Raw genomic sequence first — 26,380 nt, forward strand, 5'->3', positions numbered from 1 at the left:
GGGACGTCCACCAACATGTGCCACCTCCTTAAACTTCCAAGGATGCTGCCATTTCCCAGATGGAGAAGACATATGGCACAGATAAGTTGAGCTGTGCACCCAAGGTCACACCCTTGAAGGTATAGGCATCAGATCAGATCAGTCGCTCAGTCGTGTCCAACTCTTTGCGACCCCATGAATCGCAGCATGCCAGGCCTCCCTGTCCATCACCAACTCCCGGAGTTCACTCAGACTCACATCCATCGAGTCAGTGATGCCATCCAACCATCTCATCCTCTGTCATCCCCTTCTCTTCCTGCCCCCAATCCCTCCCAACATCAGAGTCTTTTCCAATGAGTCAACTCTTCACATGAGGTGGCCAAAGGACTGGAGTTTCAGCTTTAGCATCATTCCTTCCAAAGAAATCCCAGGGCTGATCTCCTTCAGAATGGACCGGTTGGATCTCCTTGCAGTCCAAGGGACTCTCAAGAGTCTTCTCCAACACCACAGTTCAAAAGCATCAATTCTTCGGCACTCAGCCTTCTTCACAGTCCAACTCTCACATCCATACATGACCACAGGAAAAACCATAGCCTTGACTAGATGGACCTTTGTTGGCAAAGTAATGTCTCTGCTTTTGAATAGGCTATCTATGTTGGTCATAACTTTCCTTCCAAGGAGTAAGCGTCTTTTAATTTCATGGCTGCAGTCACCATCTGCAGTGATTTTGGAGCCCAGAAAAATAAAGTCTGACACTGTTTCCACTGTTTCCCCATCTATTTTACATATATGTATACATTCTGGTTTGAGAGTGTGTGTTTGTGTGTGTGTGTATAACAGGTAATGAGAATTTGACCTAAGGATAAATTAACTAATTATAGTTTGTGAGGTATGGGACAAAATTAAGTCATTTGGACACTTCATTATTAATTATTAGATTTTCATCCTCATATTAGCTAGCATTTACTGAATACTTGCTTCAGGATGGGTTGCTGCTGCTGCTAAGTCGCTTCAGTCGTGTCCGACTCTGTGCAACCCCATAGACGGCAGCCCACCAGGCTCCTCCATCCCTAGGATTCTCCAGGCAAGAACACTGGAGTGGGTTGCCACCTCCTTCTCCAATGCATGAAAGTCAAAAGTGAAAGTGAAGTCGCTCAGTCGTGTCCAACTCTTCCGGACCCCCATGGACTGCAGCCTACCAGGCTCCTCCGTCCATGGGATTTTCCAGGCAAGAGTACTGGAGTGGGGTGCCATTGACCAGGCATTTTGCATGTTCTTTCCTGTGCCACACACAGTGGCAGGTTCAGCATGATACAGTGACCAGAGAAGACAGGAAAGCCTAAAGCACATTGTAGAGAATTGTCCATTGACCACTCCTCGGAGGCCACAATCAAACTTTCAGAGTCTCTGGTCAGATACCTGGCTTTCACACTTTTATGAGGAATGGAAATTCTAACTTCTTAGAACCTCAGTTCTCCTCTTCCTCACTAGGGCATCTTCACAGGTTGTTTCTTTCTTCCGTCCCCACCCTAGATCCCATGGCAACTACTTGAAACTAACCTTTCAAGCAACTTAGGCTCCATTAATATATTTTTTTTAATGTACACAGATCAATATAGGGAAACACATAGCCTGACTAAGCTCCTTTTGTGGGCTTTCACCTTTTTATCAGAACCCTGTTAATGGAAGATCTTTCAAATAAATTATCATTTCTATCCTAACGCAGATTGAAAGGAGCTGGCAGCAGACATTTGACAATGCATATAGGTGTACACACAACTTCCCTAGAGAGGGGCTTGGTCATATCTATTGAGATGCTTAACGTTGCAGATCTTTCTGTCTAGGTAATTGACCTTCTAGGAATGTGCCCTAAGGAAGTCGTCATTCACACACACACACACACACACACACACACACGTTTATGAACAAGATATTCATCACAGCCTGTGTCCCTCAGACTAAATTCTTAAGTGAGATTAACTAATTTCTGTAGCCGGATGTATGATTTTCCTGCTTGTGTCAGATGCCTACCTCTGGTCCAATCAGCAATGAATAAAAAGGTTGAGAGGTGAGCAGGGTTGTGTGGTAATCAGAGCTGTCCCTTCCAGGGGTTGTGGAGAGGGAACCAATACTTTTCATACACTGTTTCATGAAACAGGAAGACAGTCAGGATCTCACGGCAAGTGAAAAGAGCAGGATATAAACTGTACAGACGACAGACCTTAAGCTTCCCAGGTGGCTCAGTGGTAAGTGCCTGCCAAGCAGGAGACGTGGGTTCAATCCCTGGGTTGGGAAGATCCCCTGGAGAAGGAAATGGCAACCTGCTCCAGTATTCTTGCCTGGGAAATCCCATAGACAGAGGAACCCAGTGGGCTACAGTCCAAGGAGTCACAAAAGAGTCGGACATGACTGAATGACTAAACAGCACTTTTAAAAATATGAAATTATTTGAAAACAGATGAATACTTACAAAAAGGAATTATGTAATAATTAAGTCATACATCAGCATATAATCAAAATCCATTTCTCTGCCCTTACAAATGATTAGTATGTGCCCTTCTCACCACACTGCACCCATCAGTTCTACAGTGTAACTCATCCTAGCATCACCAACCGCAGTTAGAGTGACCACTGAAATTTATTACTTCATTTCCTTAAGGCTATGAATTAAAGTAGTACAAACATAAAACTTTTTGATATATGGCTACAGGTGGAAGTTGCACAGTGTATTGAATGTTGTAATTCATTCAATTGCTTTTTAATCAACCTGCAAGATATATAACACACACCCACACACTTTGTGCATGTGTACACATGCATACACACAGGAAAAAAACTAGAAATATATACACCAAAATGCAAATGGTTATTATCTCTAGGTGATAGACTTACCAGCATGGTTTGTTTCCTTCTTTATATCTTCAGTATTTTATAGATTTTCTGCAATGCGTATATATTTCTCTTTTAATAATAAACAGTAAACATTTTTCTCTAAGATTTAAAAATAAAAAACATTGGTGGGGATCATAATCTTCAACCCCAAAATATGACTGTAGGAGTTCAGGATACACAACTCCAAAATAAACTGCTTTGGTATGTTGATTATTTTGAGTTTAGGTACTTGAAAAACAGCAAATGCAGGGAAAGGCTTTCTCTACACTCCACTTTTCTGCCTAAAGACAGATCCTGCAGAAAGAACTTAGTTACTAAGTCCTTTCCCTGAGAGATCCATCGCCCAGGGAAGGTTGACTCATCACAGAGTTGTAGTTGTTTAGTCACTAAGTCTTATCCAACTCTTTTGCAACTCCATGGACTGTAGCCTGCCAGACTCCTCTATCCATGGGATTTCCCAGGCAAGAATACTGGAGTGGATTGCCATTTCCTTCTCCAGGGGATCTTCCTGACCCAGGGATTGAACTCTCATCTCCTGCATTGTAGGTGTATTCTTTACCACTGAGCCACTCAGGAGGCTATCACAGGAGAGGAGTCTAGAAGCAAACTTTGTCACAAACTGTCACACCTCCCATCTGTCCCTCTAAAGACCCATTCATCTTTCCTAGAAATCATGCATTCCGCACCAAGAGGCCCACACTCCTCTTTCCCTTTGAAGATAGGTATTTAAACCTGAATTCTAAGCCACCTCAGGGAATTACGCAGTTTTCTTTGAATATCACCTGTGTATAAATGAGGTGTACATGTTAATAAATTTCTGTTTGTCTTTTTCTTGTTAATCTGTCTTATGACAAGGATCTTGGCTAAGAACTCAAAAGGTTAGAAGGGAAATTATTTTTTCTCCCCAGTGGCATTCTTTTACAAAAAAATAATGACCACACCAGGCACTATCTCTGAGCCCCAGCCCCTCATGCTGTCTTTTAGCCTCATTGTGGGAGGAAGATGCAAAGCCAGCCATATGGAGCAGCTTAGGAATATGCTGTGTGCCGAGATCTCCCATTCATTTCTCCAGATCCACTTTCTTTCCACACTGCTCTGTAGACCAATCTGTACAGATTTGCATTTAGCAGGCTCCTTTGCCCTCTGGCATCAGCTGGATTTGGCCAACCCAAGTCAGGGAAACTGAGCGCAGCAGGGTCTGCCAAAAACAACAGCTCCGCAGCTGCCACCAAGCAGCTCTCTGAACGCCTCTCCTTTTGTCCTGTGAGTGCATGCTCAGGGGCTCAGTTGTGTCTGACTCTTTGTGACCCTGTGGACTGTAGTTTGCCAGGCTCCTCTGTCCATGGGATTCTCGAGTGAGTTGCCGTTTCCTACTCCAGGGGATCTTCTTGACCCAGGGATTGATCACACATCTCTTAACCTCTCCTGCATTGGCAGGTGGGTTCTTTATCACTAGTGTCCTGGTAATAGGTTTCTTCCCTTGTCCCTGTGGGCCTGGGAGTGAAAAAGGCTCCCCACTATGACTGCTCCTGAGTTCTGCACCATTCCTTGTCAATTTTCTTGAAAGGTTGAAATCAACCTTTTCTTAGACTCTTCTCTCTTTTTAATTTTTTTCTGTTATAGTTTGTTACAGAATATTGAACATAATTCCTTTAACTATACAGCTGGACCTTGTTGTTTGTCCATTCTGTATGTAAAAAGTTGGCGGGCTTCAAACTCAACACTCAAAAACTAAGATCATGGCATCCGGTCTCATCACTTCATGGGAAATAGATGGGGAAACAGTGGAAACACTGACAGACTTTATTTTCTTGGGCTCCCAAATCACTGCAGATGGTGATTGCAGCCATGAAATTAAAAGATGCTTACTCCTTGGAAGAAAAGCTATGACCAACCTAGACAGCATATGAAAAAGCAGAGACATTACTTTGCCAACAAAGGTCCATCTAGTCAAAGCTATGGTTTTTCCAGTAGTCATGTGTGGATGTGAGAGTTGGACTATAAAGAAAGCTGAGAGCCGAAGAACTGATGCTTTTGAATGTGGTGTTGGAGAAGACTCTTGAGAGTCCCTTGGACTGCAAGGAGATCCAAGCAGTCCATCCTAAAGGAAATCAGTCCTGAATATTCATTGGAAGGACTGATGCTGAAGCTGAAACTCCAATACTTTGGCCACCTGATGCGAAGAACTGACTTCTTGGAAAAGACCCTGATGCTGGGAAATATTAAAGGCAGGAGAAGGGGACCATAAAGGATGAGATGGTTGGATGGCATCATTGACTCGATGGACATTAGTTTGAGCAAGCTCTGGGAGTTGGTGATGGACATGGAGTCCTGGCATGCTGCAGTCCATGGGGTTGCAAAGAGTCGGACACAACTGAGCAACTGAACTGAACTGATTTAATAGTTTGCATTTACTAAACTCAAACTGCCAGTCAGTCCCTCGCCCACTGCCCCACTCCCTTGGCAGCCACAAGTCTGTTCTCTGTTTGTGAGTCTGTTTCTGTTTCAAAGATAAGTTCCTTTGTATTCTTAGACTCTTCTTAATGACCCTGCTTGGGTGTGCCCTCTGTCCCCTGCTGGCTTACTGACTGATACATTCTCACATTGCTCTATGCATCTGGCCCCCGTAATACTCATCTCTTGTTTACATCCATGGGTTCAATCCCTGGGTTGGGGAGATCCCCTGGAGAAGGAAATGGCAATCCACTCCAGTACTAGTTCCTGGAAAATCCCATGGACAGAGGAGCCTGGTAGGCTACAGTCCATGGGGTCGCAAAGAGTCGGACATGACTGAGCGACTTCACTTTCACTCCTGCCTCTCCAGGGTTCTCTCATGCTGAGGTCCTCACCACATTCACAGCTGGGTCCTGGCAGTCATCCTCAGGCCTCATCTGTCACTTCCCTCTCAGCTCTGTTCCACTGAGGTCAGGAAGTCAGAGGATGGGACCCCTCACAGGTTCATGGAAGAAATCCCCCTGGACAATCTCTGTACCTTAGTGCTGCCCCAAAGGAGGCTCATTGCCCAGATGACCGGGACACCCAGGTGTCCACCACTGCCCTTTTCTCCTTTTCATTTCATGGTATATTATCCACTTTTATTTTTAACCCTTGAATACAGCCTTTACCTTACCCCCTTGCTGGGCACACACAGGCTTTGTATATGGTATTCAGCTATTTGTGAAACTAAAAAGAAAAAGAGAGAAGTATTTATTCACTCAGAATACTGTCATTTATTATCTGAATGTATTGCAAATGTCCTGGCAGTCCAGTGGATTTCCACTGCATTTCCAATGAAGAGGATGTGGGTTCCAATGGAGAGGATGTGGGTTCGATTCCCGGTCAGGGAACTAAGATCCCACACGCCATGCAGTGCAGTCAAAGGGGGAAAAAAATGTCTTCTCCTAGTTAGTGACTCATTTTTTTTACACTTGCCACCTTAAGTTTCCCTAAAATCACCCTGGTATACCCTTCATTGTATTCAAAATGAATATAAATTTGACCTCCAGCCCTCATCCTTGAACCAAGTTTGTATACCTCACCTCTTTCTTGGGAAAAATTCCTTTCTATCAGCCCAGAGACACTCACATAAATAGACCCCCAGTAGGCTCAACCATTTCCAGACATGCCTGGAAAGATATGAATCCTAGTTTCTTAGGCAAGGCCCTTAGTTCTTCAAATTGCATCACCATGAAGAGGCCAAAGGAGCCAGGAACAGAGTCAGTGAATGGAGTTGGCTGATAGAGTGAGCTTCCAGCTCCTCAGCGGGGCTGATTAGCAGACACAGGACCTGCAGGGTGCTGGGGGGCTGGAGTAAAAAGTAGGGTTTAGTTTCACTTCCACATACGCACCAGAAAACCACCTCTCCCCTCGACCTTTCAGTTTCAGTTGTTTTCTTTCCTCTTTCCTTCTCCTCTTCTCTCCTTCCTTCTCATGACCTTGCTTCTCATCAGGGTGGCACTATTTACACACCACAGCAAACCCAGGGCAACCTGGCCTAAGACATCTTCTGATCACATTGATAAACAAACCAAGCGTTCAACTGAAACTGTGATGGGAATTTTTAATCGAGCTTTCACGCGCTTGCTGTTCCACAGCCTCTAGACCTGCCGTGACTTGGACCTTATCAGAGCATTCCACTTGGGAAAGTACCTATGTGCAAACACATTCTGTTTCCTCTCTCCTTCGTGTTCAACGCTAGGACCATTAGACTGTATCTCCTGCAAACCTTCCTGGTTGACCTCAGGGTCACCTCAGAGGAATCTTAGGTTCTTTTCTTATAACTCTAAATGCACATCAACTCTATGAACTTAAGTTACTTTATTTTTTTTTAGATGTTTATTTTATTTATTGATTTATTTAGCTGCACCTGGTCTTAGCTGCAGCACATGGGATTTTCAGTCTTCATTGCAGCACACAGCAGCTTTAGTTGCTGTATGTGAACTCTTAGTTGTAGAATGTGGACTCTAGTTCCATGACCAGAGACCAGTGTGGGCCCACTGCATCGAGAACTCACAGTCTTAGCCACTGGACCACTAGGGAAGTCCAGAGACTAAGCTATTTTGGCAAGCAACATGGGGATTGCTATCTAGGTAAAGAATGTGGTATAAGCATTGTGGAGGATGTGGATTGCTAAGGAAGTGCTCTCTAGCAAGTTCTAAGTTTTAAGAAAAGACATGTGTAGTGAGGTGAGGAACTTAAACAACAGAACTTAGACCCAGTTCATGAAATGAACTGTTCTTCACTGGAGTTACGCCCTTGTTAAGGTTCTCTCTACACAGTACCTGGCCTGCTGTGGTCGCTATAAAAATGTTAGCTAAAAGCCTAAAGACACCTCCTGAGGTGCCCCACAACCACCTCACTGGGGTCCCACCATGTATTAATATATCTCTGGCTCTTCCTCACCAACTTCAGCCCCATCTTCAGAAATCACTTCCTTTCACCTGCTTTGGCTTCTTGCTTCCTGCACATATTAGTCCATTTGTGCTGCTATAATGGATATCATCGGAGAAAGCAATGGCACCCCACTTCAGTACTCTTGCCTGGAAAATCTCATGGGTGGAGGAGCCTGGTAGGCTGCAGTCCATGGGGTCGCTAAGAGTCAGGCACAACTGAGCAACTTCACTTTCACTTTTCACTGTCATGCATTGGAGAAGGAAATGGCAACCCACTCCAGTGTTCTTGCCTGGAGAATCCCAGGGATGGGGAGCCTGATGGGCTGCCGTCTATGGGGTTGCACAGAGTTGGACACAACTGAAGCGACTTAGCAGCAGTAGCAGCAGCAATGGATATCATAAGCTGGGTGACTGAAAAAACATGTATTTCTGATAGTTCTGGGGGCTAAGATGTCCATATAAAGGCACCAACAGATTCAGTGTCTGGCAAGAGTCTGTTCTGCTTTATAGATGGTCATCTTTTCTCTGTGTCCTCACATTGTAGAACAGAGCTCTGCCAAGGGAGCTCTTCGGGGATAGCTTTTATAAGAGCACTAATCCCCTTCATGCAGGCCCCACCCTCAGAGCCTAATCACCCAAAGCCTCACCTCAAAGTGCCATCATATTGCAGGTTAGAGCTCCACTTACAAAATTTAGGGAGACACAAGCATTCTATCTAGAGCACTACCCAGGCCACTCGGCATAATCCTCTGTTTAAATGTTCAGGTTTTCACAAAAGAAAGGAAGAGTGTCTCCTCAAGCAGCTTCCGAAGTACAGTTCTACAAACACCCTAGATGCCAGAAACACCAAGGAACAAACACTGGTTAAGCGCTCCAGAAGTCGCCCTGCCATCCCATAAATTCACTCTTTTTTAGAGTCTTTTCCCATATAGGTCACTACAGAGTTTTGAGTAGAGTTCCCTGTACTCTACCGTGGCTTCCTATCAATTAACTATTTTGTTAATAGTGTAGTGCATGTATATGAATTCCAATCTTCCAAGTTGTCCCTCCCTCCCCCACTCTCCTCCTTGGTAACCAAAAGTATGTTTTCTACATCTGTGACTCTATTTCTGTTTTGTAAATAGGTTCATTGCTACCATTTTTTTAGATTCCACATGTAAGTGATATCATATGATATTTGTCTTTCTTCATTTGACTTACTCCATTCAGTATGACAGTCTCTAGGTCCATCCACGTCATCACTTAACACACTTATCTCCCGGAGTTCACCCAAACTCATGTGCATCGAGTCGGTGATGCCATCCAGCCATGTCATCCTCTGTTGTCCCCTTCTCCTCCTGCCCCCAATCCCTCCCAGCATCATAAGATAGTTAATATGGTTTCAGATTCCACATTGCAACTAACCTCTAAAATGTCATCACTTGGTGACTCTTGGTGTAGTATCAATGAGTATCCACAATTACCTTAAAAAGCCTATGCAAATAGACTCCCCTTCTAAATATATATCTCTCTGAGGTCACATTCGCTTCATCTACTTCAATCAAAACCGCATTGCAACAGTTGAATACAGAAGCAAATATAATCATCCATGCTGTTCTCCTAAGTCATATACTACAAAGATTTCTAAATATATAAAAACACCTTTCTTCTCACTAAGTTTTAATTTGGAAAAAATAGTTAAAGGTTTTTATTTATATTAACTTGTGATGGGTTTATTGTAATTTAAAAATAAACTAATAGATAGCTCTTTGGAGTCCTCAATAAATTTTAATTTTTTGGTCCTGGGACCCAAAGGTTTGAGTCTAGGATAACTCAACTTGAAGGTCTTCTTTGACCATAACTTACCAGCAGGGCATACCATCTTTAACATATAAACCCAACTTCTTTAAAGTATAAACCAGATTATTTTTAGTCTGTGTGGCTGATCTGACCCTTACCTACACTAAGGCTCCTAGTGGTGTTTCTGGTGGCGTTTATGATGGTTCACAGGCAAGACTGAAGAGTATCTTCAATCCACTTCTCAGAGGAGCTTAGTGTTTCTCGAAAATTTGGAGGTTTTGCCCTTCCAGGTCATTCATAAAAATATGGAGGAGAATATCCCTCTGTACTTATTACCTTTGAAAGGTAATGTCTCAAAGACATCTGCCCTTGACTAAACATTCCCCTCAGTTTCATCAAATCTTAACATCAGGATTGTCTGTGATATGCAATCTAGAGAAAAGCTGATCATTGTCAATATTGACCACGTCCATGGAGACCCCATTCTCAAATAGATACATGTGACCCCAGGGGGATTCCTAGGGTATGGAAAATACCTAAGGCATGATTTCTCCTTACAGAACAATTGCCCCAAATAGTTTATGCTTGATTCAGGAGTCCTTGATCTTACAGCTTGAGTGATTTCACAGTCCTAGTCACTCAGAGATGGTTCATGTGAAAACAGTGTTCCTTGTTCTATGTGGTCCTTGAATTTCTGACTAATTTTTGATGTGAATTTGATCTGACAGAAGTAAAATGCTTTTCTGTTTCTGTCATCTGTGGAATGTTTCCCTTCTCCCATGAAACCCTTTACCTCTAGAGAGTTTGTTTACTGCTCTAGCGAACAACATAGGATTTTTCCTGCAGCATCTAACTTGTAAAATTGGTGACATCCATTTCTTAAGAAGCTATTTTTAAATTCTTTGTAATATTTAAAAAATGAACTACAAGTATTTATTTCAATCTAGCAATTTGGTCTTATTTCCTTTTTAAAATTAAACATCTTAATGGATTTTTTCCTTCCTTTTCCTCTCCCTAAAGACCCTGAATTCAATCATGTTGTCACTGTTCTGTAACAGTTCACCCACAGCTACTTTCTGTAGCTATTCCTGATCACCACTCAGGACAAAACACAATATATTTCTTTCCTGTGGATTTCAAGACTAACTTAAAGAAAGAATTTGTATTATTCTAAACTTTATTTCTATATCTGGTTCTGATTCAGGAAGACTTGCTACAATGTGAATAAACACCTTTTTGATGGTAGATCCCTGGTTATTATCATCTGGTCGAATTTCGTAGCTTCCCTTCTTACTCCAAATAATAGCTCACAATCATCATTCAGTCCAATAAACATGTGTTGGACACACACTGGAATAAGTGTTAATACTATGGGGACACAAATACAGAAGATGATATAAAAGCCTAGGCACACCATGGAATCTGATCTTCCAGGAGTCCGTTCTGAAGGGGGAGACCAAGGCTGACATGAGCAACTCTCCTTTGGGAGCACAAAGGAGAGCAGCAGGAGCCACGGTACAATTGCTTGCTTACAGAAGGTAACTGTGCCTTCAGGGTCTTTTAAGAAAATATTTATTTGGCTGTGCTGGGTCTTGGTTGTGTCATATGAGATTTTTTTTGTCTTTGTTGCAGCATGCCAGATCTTTAGTTGCAGCATGCAAACTCTTAGTTGCAGTATTTAAACTCATTAATAGTTGTGATATGTGGGATCTAGTTCCCTGACTGGGAATGGAACTCAGGCTCCTGCATTAGGAGCACAGAGTCTCAGCCATTGGACCACCACGGACGTCCCGAGGGTCTCTATTAACCTCTTTGCATAGACTTTGCTTCCCTGAGTTATATCTGTCTTGGCATTTAGAAGGCTCCGGTGATAAGTGCAAGGGCATTTGTGTCCATCCACATCAAAAGGCCATATTTGACACCCTATACTTCCCCAAGTACACCCTTCTGATGGGTTCTTCAGCTATTGTCATTCTGTACTGCTCCTTCTAACACACACCCAGAGCCCCACTGCACCCTAATAGTATGACCATGCTTCCCAGTGCTTTTGGTGCTGCTGCTGAGTCACTTCAGTCGTGTCCGACTCTGTGCAACCCCATAGACGGCAGCCCACCTGGCTCCCCTGTCCCTGGGATTCTCCAGGCAAGAACACTGGAGTGGGTTGCCATTTCCTTCTCCAAGGCATGAAAGTGAAAGTGAAGTCGCTCAGTCGTGTCCAACCCTCAGCGACCCCATGGACTGCAGCCCACCAGGCTCCTCCATCCATGGGATTTTCCAGGCGGGAGAACTGAAGTGGGGTGCCATCGCCTTCTCCATTTGGTGCTGGGTTTACTGCCCTAATTGTGATCATTGATGAAGTTCTAGACCTGGGATAATATTTTTATCTAGTCATTGAGGTCTGTAAAAGTAGTGAATTAAATTTCTTTTCAAGCACTTACAGTGGCCTGTCTCTTGCTTAAAAGCCCCAGGAGAGAGACTTGGATCAAGTTCTGCAGAGTGGGGAAGGAAATGGGAAAGATGACCCGAGAGTCATCATCATATGCATTGAGCACTCATAAATGTATTTTTTTCCCCATGTAGTAAATGTTCTGCCTTTCTGGAGGCAGAGTGACCCCAGAAGTTGGGAAACTCTATCTCCTCTCTGTTGAGCTATATGACACAAGGAATCCTAGAATCTCACTATTAGCTTCAATATCCCTTCAACATTTATCCCAGGAATCAAGTCTCCCATGCAAATAGGAATCTTGACCATGTGATGTGGGTGGACTGTTTTTATGTGTGTTTTTATGATCCGTGAGGGCAGGGACTGTTGCATGTTTTGCTCACCGTTGTAACACTAATGCCTGGCACATAGTAGGTACTCAATAAATATTTTTGCCTAGTAAACCTGATAGAGTGACCAACCATTCTGGTTTGCCTGGGGCTGAGAGGCTTCTGAGGACATGGAACTTTCAATGCGAAAACCAGGACAGTCCCGAGCAAACTGGGATAGTTGGTCACCCTACTTATCAATAAACCCAAGTGGAAGAGAGAATTTGAGTGTTTCCGTATATTAAAAAATTCAGTTTAGTCTATTTCCTTCGTACTGTGTGCTTATTCCCTGTGATTTTCGTTTGTTTGTGACCCAGAACACTTCACTTGTGGTCACCAAATATGTGGAGGTTTCCCCCCACACGGAACAATTCTCTTCAACACCAGGTGGATGTCCTACAATTTAACTCAATTCTAACAGTATCTACTGGAAGAGAGCTCAGATTCCACAAGTTAAGGGCTCAGTCCCACAAGTCTGTCCCTGCCCCTCCCCCCTGCCCCCAACCCCCTCACACTTCAGAGGCCAGTTGAAAGCCAGGCTATCACCTGCGCTTCTGACCAACCAGCTATAGACTGGATGTTCCAATGACTCTCTCTCTGGGTTTGATTAAGCTGCTAGAGTGGCTCAGAGAACTCATGTGATATGATTATCATATGATATCATATCATATGATAGGGTATGATAAAGGATACAGATGAACAGCCAGATAGAGATACGTAGAGTGAGGTCTGAGAGGGTCCTGATCACAGGGCTTTTGTCTTCATGAAGGTGGGGTACATCTCTCTCCCAACGTGGATATGTTCATCCACCCAGAAACTTCCCAAACCCCATGCTATTGGAATTTTATGGAGGCTCCCTCAAGAAAGTATGATTGATTATTAATTCCATTTGCAGTCCATCTTCATTCTCTGTAGAATGAGGAGTGGATCTGAAAATCCCAAATTATAGCTTGGTTTCTGGTGACCAGTCTCCATCCAAGAGCCATCCAGGAGCCCACCTAGAGTCACCCCATTAGAAAAAAAGGTGCTTCTAGTCCTCTAATTACTAAAGGAATTACAAAGGTTTTAGGGACTCTGTGCCAGGAACTGAGGGCAGAAATCGATACATATTTTCTATTATCTCCCACCATGGTTAACCAAGGAATAAGCTGCTACATTCAGGATTTTAAAAGAAAGTGAAATTTTTCATTGAGTTTGCTTTGGTAGGTTATTAACCAAATCAAGCTAACTTAATGAAACAGTGCCTCTCCATGACACAAATTATACAGTGATATTGTAGAATCTATAACAACATTAAAACCACCAAGAGTTTGCAGAACTTATAAATGTAAGATTCTCCCTACACCATGCCAACATAATCTAACAGCATCCCAAAGTGAGAAGCCATAAAAGAATTTTCTTCATTAAATTGCAAGTCACCACAATGTCTTTTCTCCTAAAAGTAATCTGAAAAAACCAAGGCTCCTGTTCCTCTGGAAATGATATAATAGTGAAAGAATACTCATCTAATAAAACAACTACTTCTGGTGAGAAATATAAGTAATGAATTTACGTTTGAGTCAACAGTTTTTCTAATATACAGCCACACAAGTTTTCTGTTTCATACTAATATTCATTATATTCAAAATGTGTGTGGGTGTGGGGCAATAGTAGGTATAGCCTATTCAGTAAGTAAATAACATCATTAACCAAAAAGTGTCCTGAAGATTCCCATGATTTGCCCAGCCAAAAACAAACACAAATTCCCTCAGCATTCCTGTGTAACTTATCATCTCAGCTGAAATCTTAGTCTCACATGTGGCTTCTGCCTCATTCTCCCTTTATGTCAGACAAGTCTTGAAGAGTCTGTCTTTATGATACTTTCCTAATTCTTCCGTCCAAGTTGATCCTAGGTCTAACATAATGGGAATAGAAATAGAAAGTGGATCAGTTTACAGTACTTTGGGGTTTGTTAGCCAAGCAGTGATGGAAAAAGAAAGAAAAAAAAAGTGCCATATACTGAATGGATAAAGAATCTGCCTGCAATGCAGGAGACACAGGTTCAATCTCTGGGTCAAGAAGGTCCCCTGGAGAAGGAAATGGCAACTCACTGCAGTATTCTTGCCCGGGAAATCCCATGGACAGAGGAGCCTGGTAGACTGCAATCCATGGGGTTACAGGAGTCAGACGCAACTTAGTGAAATCACCGCCACAATCCTTAAAATAACTCTGAGGGGTGGGCATTGTTATCCCTGTTTACTTATGAAGAAACTGAGGCTCAGGAAGGTTTGAATATACTGAATGAAGTCATTTAGCTACTAAGCTTTAGGATTCAATTCCAGTCAGTCTCTAAAGGCTGCTCTCCTACTGTATCTTATCTGAGTGAACATACCCAGGTGGCTTTGCATTCTATGATAAATGAATAATTTGGGCCCAGATAATTAGAAAGTGAATTTTCCTGTTTTTAACTGATAAGAAATGTAAGAAAATTGCCTTGTATAAATGTGTAGTCCTACTTTTAGATTTTATTATAGACATGATTTTGTAACTTCATATTTTGATTAAGCTCAAATAATAAGCTGCCCATATAATAAATTTTGCTTGCCCCTCTCCCCAAATAATAAAACATCACTTTGTGAATAAACCTGCTCTCTTATTTTAGCCTCAGTGTATCTTAGTAGTTTAAGTTTGAATTTCATGTTGCTTCAGAAGCTCATCAATTTTAGGATATCTCATTTTGAATCAAATTATCTGATACATGATGCAATGTATCACCCACAAATGGATGATACATTGGATCACCCATAAAAAGCCACCATTGCTAAAATAATGTTTTTGTTATTCAAAAAAAAAATTAGCTTGAAATGATTAGCTTTATTAAAACTTACTTTATTCAAGTGATATTATATTCTTTGTTAAATTATTTAAAAGTACTAATTTTATTTACTACAAATTATTTTTAGGTTATGAAATAAAAAGTTTATGTTATTATCACAAATTAAGTATGCAGATATACACAAAAAGAAATGTTATAGAAAAGCTGGAGTTAAACAAACAGGTAGAGGTCAGTTTATGTCGGTCTTATGAATCAGATAAAGGAGTTTGGACTTGACACATTCGGTAGGAAGTCAATGGAAGATTTTAAGCAGGAGAATAACACAATCTGATTTATGTTTTAAGAAAAACACTCCGGTTAACATTTGAAGAGTGGATCACAAAGGAGAGCAAGAGTGGGATCCAGGCCAGGGGAGAGGTGCAGTCAACGTTGGGGAAAAGACAGTGGTAGCCGGGAGTGGTGGCGAAGCAGTGGAAATGAAGGGTCATGTTTGGTATCTTAAGGTGGGTTGAACTGAGGGTTGGGCTGGCTGGAGAGAGCAAAGTGTCAAAGACAGCTCCTAGGTTTGAGAACTGAGCTATGGCCAGCAGCATTTTCTGAAATGGAGAATGAGAGAGAAGCAGGATGCTTCCCTTGTTATAGGATTTATTTGTGTGCATGTTTTGGCGAGGGAGTCACTCCTAGAATTTAATCCTACTCTACTCCTTACTTACATTTTGTAATTTTCCAGTTGTGGCCAGTAGACTCTAGGGTGGTCCCCACGATCCCGACTTCCTGGTGCTCACGCTTTGTGTCATCCTTTCCCCCTGTGTATTGATACCTGGGATCTGTGATGTACTTCTAACCAGTGGAAAGTAGCAAATGCAACAGAATACACACATTAATGATTCTATTACGTAACATTGTAACCTTTTTTTTTTTTCTAGGAAACTCTCTCTCTTTCATTGGCTTTGGAGAAGTAAGCTATTTATTATGAGCTAGCCCATCAAGTGGAGAAGGCACTGGCGACCCACTCCAGTACTCCTGCCTGGAAAATCCCATGGACAGAGGAGCCTGGTGGGCTGCAGTCCATGGGGTCGCTAAGAGTCAGACACGACTGAGCGACTTCACTTTCACTTTTCACTTTCCTGAATTGGAGAAGGGAATGGCAACCCACTCCAGTGTTCTTGCCTGGAGAATTCCAGGGACAGAGGAGCCTGGTGGGCTGCTGTCTATGGGGTCGCACAGAGTCAGACACAACTGAAGCGACTTAGCAGCAGCAGCAGCCCATGAAGAGGGCCGAGTGGCAACAACTAAGGGCAGTCTCTGATGTATGATGCAGGGAACTCAAACCAGGGCTCTGTGACAACCTGAAGGGGTGGGATAGGGTGGGCGGTAGGAGGGAGGTTAAAGAGGGAGGAGACATATATATACTTACAACTGATTCATACTGATGTATGGCAGAAACTCATACAATATTGTAAAGCAATTAACCTCCAATTAAAAACAATAAAAATGGGAATTAAAAAAAAAAAAGAGCCAGCAAGAAAGAGGCCCTCAGTGCAACAACCAGAAATGAATTAAATGGTGCCAGTGGAGAAGGAAATGGCAACCCACTCCAGTGTTCTTGCCTGGAGAATCCCAGGGACAGGGGAGCCTGGTGGGCTGCCATCTATGGGGTCGCACAGAGTCGGACACTACTGAAACAACTTAGCAGCAGCAGCAGCAGCAGCAGTGACTACATGAATTTGGAAGCAGATCCTTCCCCAGTCAAGCCTCCAATAAGGCAGCAGCCCTAGTCAACCCCTGACTGTGGCCATTTGATAGTCTAAGGCAGCTAAGCTGAGCTCAGACTCCTGACCCACAGAAACTGTGATATGTCATTTTAAGTATACTTGAGGTTATATTGCTAAGTAGAACTAGATAACTAATACACCAATTTTCTTAAACTATTTTCTTAAAAGAAAATATAGTTATAACAGGATTCAGATTTCTCCCATATATAAATTCCCATTCCTGTTCTGATAATTTTACTTTTTACCAATATATAGTATTTATAAATGTGTAAGTCTACATACTCTTTCCAATAGCATACATGTAAAAGTATTGCAAGTATCTGTCAATTGAACACTTAAAGAATTATAAGCTACAAGGAAACTTGGATAGGTGATATGATTTGTCCAAGTTCCTACAGCTAGTTTGTGACAAATTCAAGAACAAAACTTCCCACACCGAAATGTGATTTTCACACTCACATAACATACAGGAAAGTCTTGACAATCTTCCACTTTTGAAGTGTATACTATCAAAACCTTTCAAGAACTCCCAAAAGGGAAAAATATTCTCACCTAGAAAGTGACCTGCCATATGTGAACTTGAGCATTATGAAACTCATCAGAGCTGAATCAAATGGCTTTTATTGTATTTGACTCCTTCCTTCACTCTAAATTTTTTAAATAAGAAAGGAGAAAATGGGAGCTTATTAAATACATATGCAGCCATAGGAGATGATGAAAAAAGAAGGAAAGCACAGCCTCTGCTCTCAAAAAGCTGCTAGTTTGAAGTGGCACAGATACATTTGTCTTGGCTTAATAAAAGGCTGTCTGAAAATGTTTCATTTGGCTCTGATAATAAAGCATCAATGATAATACATGCAAAGTGCCTGGCACAGAGTAAATGTACCTGTTACCTGCTATTTCTATTTCTATTTCTATTACCACACAGAAAGGACAAGGGAGGTGCCCAGAAACAGTATGTACCAAACTTTAAGCAAGGGATGAAACAAGCCTTACCACCCAATGACTTCGTAATTACTTACAATTTTACTTTCACCGTTTGTCATCCTGTTTGATAAAAACCCTGATAAAAAGAAAAAAGAACGTTCGGCAGCATGCTGACAGTAACTGGAAATGATTCATCAAAGGGAACAATTGCCCAACCCTTGCCAGGGGGAGGAAGTGACAGAAAGTTGCACCAAAACAAACGCTTCTGGATTGACACTAGAATCCTGAGAAATGTTAGTAGGTAAATTTCGGGGTTGAGCAGGCAAAACCTGCTAATTCGTCAGTTCTTTTTTGGCAGACATTTATTGAGCACCTACTGTGGAACACCCTGGAGAAGGGCATGGCAACCCACTCCAGTATTCTTGCGGGGAGAATCCCATGGACAGAGGAGCCTGGCAGGCTACAGTGCATAGGGTCACAAAGAGTCGGACATGACTGAATCGACTTAGCACTAGCACTGTGGAAGAAACCCTGTACTAGACACTGAGATGTAAAAATGATTAAGTTACAGTCTTTGGCTTCAAAAAAAGAAAAAAAAGAAGAAGAAATTGTAATGGAGTTCTGTGACCATGGAGCTTCTTGACGGGATGATGAAAACGTTCTAAAGGTGATTGTGGGGTTGCACAACCTTGTGAATATAGTTAAAACCACCGAATGATACATTGCACATGAGTGAGCTGTATGGTGTGTGGATTTTATTTCAATGAAACTGCTAAAAGGCACAGCAGATGTTGGACTCCTGAGTGCTCACGTGGCCTCAGTACTTCACATCTGTGTCCATGCCCTTTACCACGTGGCCATTCACTTCCTCTCACTGAAAAGATAGAGTCATTTTCCTACCCATCAAATCTGGGTTCACCTTATGACTTGCTGTTTCTAATAGAATGCAGGGAGATGATTTGGTGCCAGTCCTGAGTCTGGGACTCAAGAACCCTTGCATGTTTCCCTTTGACCTGTGCTCCATGGCCACTGCCGTGAGGACATGCTTGGACTAGCCTAATAAGAGGTGAAAGACCTGTGGTGCAGAGTAGAGTCTCTTTCATCATCCCAAATCCATCCTAGATTAGCCAAAAGACAGCCAACTCTCAGACATGAGCCCAGTCATGACCAGAAAAACCACACAGTCAAGTCCTGCCCTTGTGGTCCACTTTCAAACTTACAAACTTGATATTTTTGTTTTAAACCACTGTGTTTTGGGATGGTTTGCAGGGCTTTTTTTTTTCTTTTTTTTTGTAGAAATAGGTAACAGTGGGATACACAGTATTTGATTGTCACCCCTGAAACTTGAAGGAAGATGATAGAGAAGACAATGAATGAAATTCAGAGCTTCCTAGTTACTTCTCTTCAGAGGAGGGGTGGGAGGGTTAGCATACATTTATTTGATTGTGCATGCATGTGCACAAAAACACATAAAAATATTAAAATACAGGCTAAAAGTAATACAAGGTGGTTGGAAATTCCACAGTTTAGAGCATATACTGATTTACTATCTGGTAGTGATTACACTAAGAATTCTATCTTAATTTTTTTAATATAAAATTTTAGCCAAACAACATCACAGATATGGTATTCATACAAAAATGCATTACCTTGATCAATGCATAATAAATGTCAGAGTAATCCAAATTGTGGAATTGTGGAACATTCTAGTTAAAAAACAAAACAGAACAAAAAAACCAGCCAGTATCTAGAAAAGTGTCAAGGTCATGAAAGACAAAAAAAAAAATTGAGCTACTTTACAAGATTGGCTTAGATGGTAAAGCATCTGCCTGAATGCAGGAGACTGGGGCTTGATCCCTGGGTCAGGAAGATCCCCTGGAGAAGGAAATGGCAACCCACTCCAGTACTCTTGCCTGGAAAATCCCATGGATGGAGGAGGCTGGTAGGCTACAGTCCACAGGGTCGCAAAGAGTCAGACATGACTGAGCGACTTCACTTCTCTTTACAAAATTGGAAGAAATAAAAGAGACATGACAATTAAACAGAATTTGGATTCTAGAACAGAAAAGGTACATTAGTGGAACAATTAGCAAAGTTTGAATAAGATCTGTAGATTAGTTAGTAGTAAAAATATTAAATCAATGCTAATTTTAGGTTTCAATAATTGTACTATATAAATAAGTTCTTAATATTTGTAGAAGCTGGGTGAAGGGTTATATGGGAACTCTGTGTAATATTTTTGCAATGTTTTTCTAAGTCTAAAATTATTTCAAGATAAAAATCTTTTTAAATAAAAAAGATAGGCCAAGGGTACGGTGATCACATTTATAATTTTTATTTAAAGAGAGGAGAGTATATAAAAAACTGTTGGGACTTCCCTGGTGGCGCAGTGGATAAGAATCTGCCTGCCAACACACAGGACACGAGTTCAATCCCTGGTCCTGGAGGATTCCATGTGCTGAGCTGGTGCTCTGGAACTCGAGAGCCGCAGCTACTGAGCCTGTGTGCTGCGACTGCTGAGGCCCAGGCACCTAGAGCCTATGCTCTGCAACAAGAGAGGCCATGGCAATGAGAAGCCTGCACACTGCAACAAAGACTAGGCCCCGCTCCCTGCAACTAGAGAAAGCCTGTGTGCAGCAACAAAGACCAGTGCAGCTAATATATGTATACAGACACACACACACACACACACACACACACACACATACATACATAGACACACACGTACACGTTTTTAAAAAAACTGTTAATACCAGCAAATACTGTGTTGACATGCCAGGCACTATTCTAGACATTGGTGGTTATACTAGTCAACAAGACAGAAAAATCTCTAGACTCTCATGTAAATTGACAGAAATATATGGGATAATTTCAGCTGGTGCTAAATACTATGTGGAAAATAAAACAGGGGAAAGGAGTAAAATGGATTGGACAAGCTACTTCAGATTATGTGACTGGAAACACTCTTCTGGGAAGTGTTATTTGAATGAGATCTGACGGAAAGGAACCAGCTTTGTGAAGATATGGAAGGGTATCCTAGGCAGGGAAGAACCAGGGCAAATATGAAGAATGGCAGGAAGAGAAAGGCTTGACTAGGCAGGGTGGAATGTGACTCAGTCAGACCAGACTGTAGGCATCACCCGGAAGAGGTAGGCCTGGTAAACAGTTTGGGTTTTACATAAAAAAGGAAACAACTGGATCATTTCAAGATAGGTGGGACACACGACTGACATTCTTAAAAAGGTCATTTCATTTTTTGTGAAGAACGAACTGTAGGAGGACAAGCATGGGAGGAGGAGAGCCTGTCAGGAGGCAAATAGGATAGTCTTAGAGCAGGAGGGTGGTGGCTTGATTGGGGTGGTCGGTGAGGGTGGAAAGCAGTGAGCGATTCCAGATACACTGTGTTGAAGGTCGAGCTGAACTTTGCAGATGGATTGAATATGGGAGGTGAAAGAAAGCAAGAAATCTAAGATAATTCCTTGTTTTCTTGTGCAACTTGGGTGGATTTTAGTGCCAATTACCTTGGAAGAGTAATGGAAGAATAGTTTTCTTGGGGGAAAAAAAATAAAAAATTCTGTCCTGGATACATTAAGTTTAAGACACTAGACCTTCATCATTTCAGGTCTTTGCAAAATTTACAGTGTGTGTGTGTGTGTAAGTATATATATATATATATATTTAGAAGCTTATTACATTTTGAAAAAAAATAATGATGTAGGTTTAGGAACGTTCAAAATAATGTTAGACGAACCAGGTACCCCAATTATTCAAATAAAGACTGGGAGCATATCTCACCCGGAAAAGTTACTGAGTTGAGACTAATAAATAGGACCGATGATTCCATCCTTAAAACAAGCAGTTATAGGATTTACAAAGAAAAGCAATGTATTAATTTCTCCTGAGCATGAACAATGGTGGGCATCCAGGGGCGAATGTTTTTACACTTGCCATCACCCGTGTAAATGCAGCGTCCTTCAAGAGGAAAATAAATGAAGCCATGCACATGTCCTTCAGGTTTAGAAAAAGGACTTCTGACCAAATGTGCTTGTAGAAAGAGATGTTATGGTGATTTCTTTTTCTTTTGTCTTAAAGGAACACAGGGCACCCGGGGACTCCAAGGGTTAGTCCCACAGTCGTGTCCAACTCTGCGACACCACGGACTGTAGCCCACCAGGTTCTTCTGTCCATGGGATTCTCTGGGCAAGAATACTGGAGTGGGTTGCCATATCCTTCTCCAGGGGATCTTACCATCCCAGGGACCAAACCGGGGTCTCCTGCATTGCAGGTGAATTACCCTCCAGATTGGAGGGACTGTGGTATTGCGGTCAAGGGGATGGGCTGCTGAGCCCCCAAATCGGTGCTTTAATCCCACCTCCATCACTCACTGGTGGTATAACTGGCAAGTTCCGTGACTTTTCTGTGCCTCAGTCATATCATCTGTAAACCAGGGGGACAATATGTAGTGGACCTGTGGTGCCTAACCCTTGCCTTCTGCAGATTCCCCTTCTCAGTTGCTGGGGACTGTTACCAGAAGATGTTATTCATCTGGGAGCCCTCTCTGGACATGGCCTTGGCTGAGGAAATGGTCTCTCCTTAGGTCACACCCCTTTCCCTGGGCAGCCCACATCCAGTGACTGATCAACAGAGTATCAAGGCCTGAACCTTCGCCCTAATTCAGGGCAGCTGGTAGAGCCTTCCCAGCTCCAGAGCTCCCTATGGGGTGGACTGAGGGCTTCACTAGGCTTCCACCTCAACATCTCATCCTTCCCAACCCTGCTTCTTTCTCCTCCCTTCCCCAAGAGTGGATCGCAAGACCTCTCCCTGAGAAACATTCTTACAGTGTCAATCACCCTCTCTGAGTCTGCTCCCTAGAGAGCCGAGCCTGTGAGGTAAGAGTACCTTCCTCCAACCAGAATTGAAAGAGACACGTGTACCCCAATGTTCATCGCAGCACTGTTTATAATAGCCAGGACATGGAAGCAACGTAGATGTCCATCAGCAGATGAATGGATAAGAAAGCTGTGGTACATATACACAATGGAGTATTACTCAGCTATTAAAAAGAATGCATTTGAATCAGTTCTAATGAGGTGGATGAAACTGGAGCCTATTATACAGAGTGAAGTAAGCCAGAAAGAAAAACACCAGTACAGTATATTAACGCATATATATGGAATTTAGAAAGATGGTAATGATGACCCTATATGCGAGACAGCAAAAGAGACACAGATGTAAACAACAGACTTTTGGACTCTGTGGGAGAAGGCAAGGGGGGGATGATTTGAGAGAATAGCATTGAAACATGTATATTATCATATGTGAAACAGATCGCCAGTCTAGGTTCAATGCATGAGACAGGGTGCTCAGGGCTGCTGCACTGGGATGACCCTGAGGGATGGGATGGGGAGACAAGTGGCAGTGGGGGATTCAGGATGGGGAACACATGTACAACCATGGCTGATTCATGTCAATGTAGGGCAAAAATCACTACACTACAATATTGTAAAGTAATTAGACTCCAATTAAAATAAATTAATTAATTTTTAAAAATAATAAAAGATATTATAGAAAAAAAAAGAGTACCTTCCTCCTCTTAGGGGAATCCTTAGGAATAAATAAATTACTATAATAAGGCATTTACAAGAGTATGTACACATAGTAAGTGGAATATAAGTGTTAGCTATGATTATGGAAGTATTTTCTTATGAGATTATCAATGCCTACAATAGTGTTTTCTTATGAGATTATCAATGCCTACAAAACTACAAATAGTTTTCTCCTTTAGCTATAAAAGTCTCATCACAGTAGCCTGAGTTAATTTTCCATATATTGTATTACATACAAATAAAGTTAAAACTGGCTTGTTTTAGGTGACAAGACATGGAAGAAATGTATTTCTGGCCTATTTGTTGCTACTGGGATCCCTTCACTGGTGATTATCAAGGGGTATCTCTGTTTGCAAACTAACTATAGACACTTTCTCTATTTATATATTGGGTTTTTTTTTAATGGAGAAAGGTAGATGTGAATTGTATTTTTTATTAGGCTATGATTACATACATCTCCTGATAGACTCCTTCCTGACAGGAAATGGCATTTGTAGGGTCTTCTGAGATGAAACAAATGTCTTTAGCTTAGTCCACTCTGTTCAGAACAAACAGCTGTGATAACCAGAGAGAAAGCTGGATATTAAACTCATTTTGTCACTGCATATTTTTTCTGGTTCATAAGTACTTGATCCTTATGGACTAAAATAGGGATGGAATTTTCCCATAAAACTGAAGGTTCTAAAAACAAGAATAACCAGAGCACTTCTGTACTTGAAAGCCATGAATATAAGATCACATAAAGCTAAATTTGAAAAATAAATGGTATTCTAAAACTCAGATTATACATTAAAGTTAAACCACAGTCTAACACATCAAAAGAATTGACAAATGCAAGCAGGATGAAAAATAGAGGATATGGTGGATAAAAATGTATCTTTCTTTTACCTGTAATTCTTCAAAGAGCATTAGTTGTATAATTTGGTTAAAGCCATGTATGTAACATATACAACAGGTTACATTCTTCTTCTTGCAATTGGAAAGCCAACACTTGTGATTCCACTTCTCCATATGAGTCTAGTATTATTACCTGATACAAAGCCTCCAGCCTGTGAACAGTTTGGGAAATCATCACCAAAATCAATGATCCTCCCTGTTCTGTTCAATGTGAGTTCTGGGCTGTTTGCTTCTTATCTACCTGTATTCATCTGAAGGCTTCTGGCTTACAGGAGACTCCACGCCACTACTCATGGTAGTGTTCACTCCAGTGGGCACCTCATTTCTCAGCTACAAGTTGAATAAATTGGGAGTGGCTGGCATAAAGCTTGAGTTTATCATTGATATCCACCCATCTCACTTTCTCGGCATCATCGCCAGCTTCCAGGGGCAGAAGATCCATGACCTCCCTTGTTTCATCATGATAGTTCACAGCCTCTGTCTCCATCCATGCGTTATCTGTGTTCCAGGGATCATCAACGTAGCCTCTGTAGACCACAAAGTGTTCCTGGCTGAATAGTTTGTGCAATTGTTTCTCCAGCTCCTGTGTGTCTGCTCTGGACTTCTGTAAGGAGTTCATGGCTTCCTCACCAAATTCTCTCTTCAGTACAGCGCTAGTCTTCTCTCCTGGATCCACCATTCCCCCTGGGATGGCCCATTCCCCACAGTCCTTCCTTTTGATAGCTACAAACTGTAGGATGTTTCTCCCAGAAACAGGATGGGTTACTTTATTTCCCTTGCTGTCCTTTTTCCACCAGGTTAAGATGGGATCTGCAGCATGATTGGGGCCCCAGAGCCCCCAAAGCCCTCAACCAACCAGGCCTGTCCCAGCTGCAGGATTTCTAGGTCTACCATGTTCAACCTCATACCAACTGTTCTGGCTCCTTCTCTCAACAGGCCCCTCCTTTTCGTTAAATTTGGGAGAGAAGTTTCACCCCAAAGAGGGTCTGCCCACCTTGGTCCCGCCAAGACTGAACCAGAAGTGTACTTGACAAGCTTGTACTCTGGCCACTCAACCAGCCAGCTCACCTTCTCGTTGGAAACCTGGCTTCGCTCTACTTGAGAGCCCGGATATGGTGACGTCCGGGCCTTCTTGTGGGGCTTCTCAGCAGCGCTGTTTGAAATGACATGATGCAATTCGGAGGAAACCCGTGTGAGGAAAATGGGCTCCAGCCGCCTGAGATGGGGCAGCTTCTGGGTCTGACTGCCGCAGAGGCCAAGGCCACAGAGAGAAACGCTGGGGCTAAAGCCTTTGCCAGGCAGTGTCCAGCCATCCACCGCCGGCAGGCTGCGGGGATTTCGGTGGCTCTCAGGTGGGGCGTCAGAATCCTTGCTGGTGGGGGTAGGGTTGCGGGGGAGTGGGGGGTGGCTCTCCCGCGGAACAGAGCGATTGGGAATGGGAGCCATGGGGATAGGGGATGGGAGTCCTGGGGGATGGGAGCCCTGGAGGAGGCTCACCACAAACCACGCCCAGCGCTCCCTGGGGAGCACAGCGTTTGCATTTTACATTGAAAGATTTCAGTGTCCGGAAAGGATTCCGAACGGTTGAGAAAGAACGTGAAAGTCGCTCAGTCGTGTCCGACTCTTTGCCACACCATGGACTACACGTGTAGTCCATGGACTTCTCCAGGCCAGAATAGTGGCCAGAATAGTAGAGTGGGTAGCCTTTCCCTTCTCCAGAGGAGCTTCCCAACCCAGGAATCGAACCCAGGTCTTCCTCATTGCAGGCGGATCCTTTACCAGCTGAGCCACAGGGGAAGTCCACCAATACTGGAGTGGGTAGCCTATCCTTTCTCCAGGGCATCTTCCCAACCAAGGAATTCAACCAGGGTCAAACACCACCAACAAAATCAGCACACAATAACTTGCTTCGCATGGTATTAGGCTTAAGGGTAGATTTATTAAATAGTTCACCAAGTGTAGGACCGGTGTCTGGGAAAAAGCATAATGAATGCGTTGGAGGCTGTG

The 26,380-nt window shown here is 42.6% G+C and overlaps 1 pseudogene; it reads right to left on the reverse strand.

Moving 5' to 3' along the window:
* Positions 1-24,659: 24,659 nt before the first annotated feature.
* Positions 24,660-25,686, reverse strand: LOC129637094 (ADP-ribose pyrophosphatase, mitochondrial-like; annotated as a pseudogene).
* Between the last annotated feature and the right edge of the window lie 694 nt (positions 25,687-26,380).

Source organism: Bubalus kerabau, chromosome 22, assembly GCF_029407905.1.
Source record: "Bubalus kerabau isolate K-KA32 ecotype Philippines breed swamp buffalo chromosome 22, PCC_UOA_SB_1v2, whole genome shotgun sequence".
NCBI lineage: Eukaryota > Metazoa > Chordata > Mammalia > Artiodactyla > Bovidae > Bubalus > Bubalus kerabau.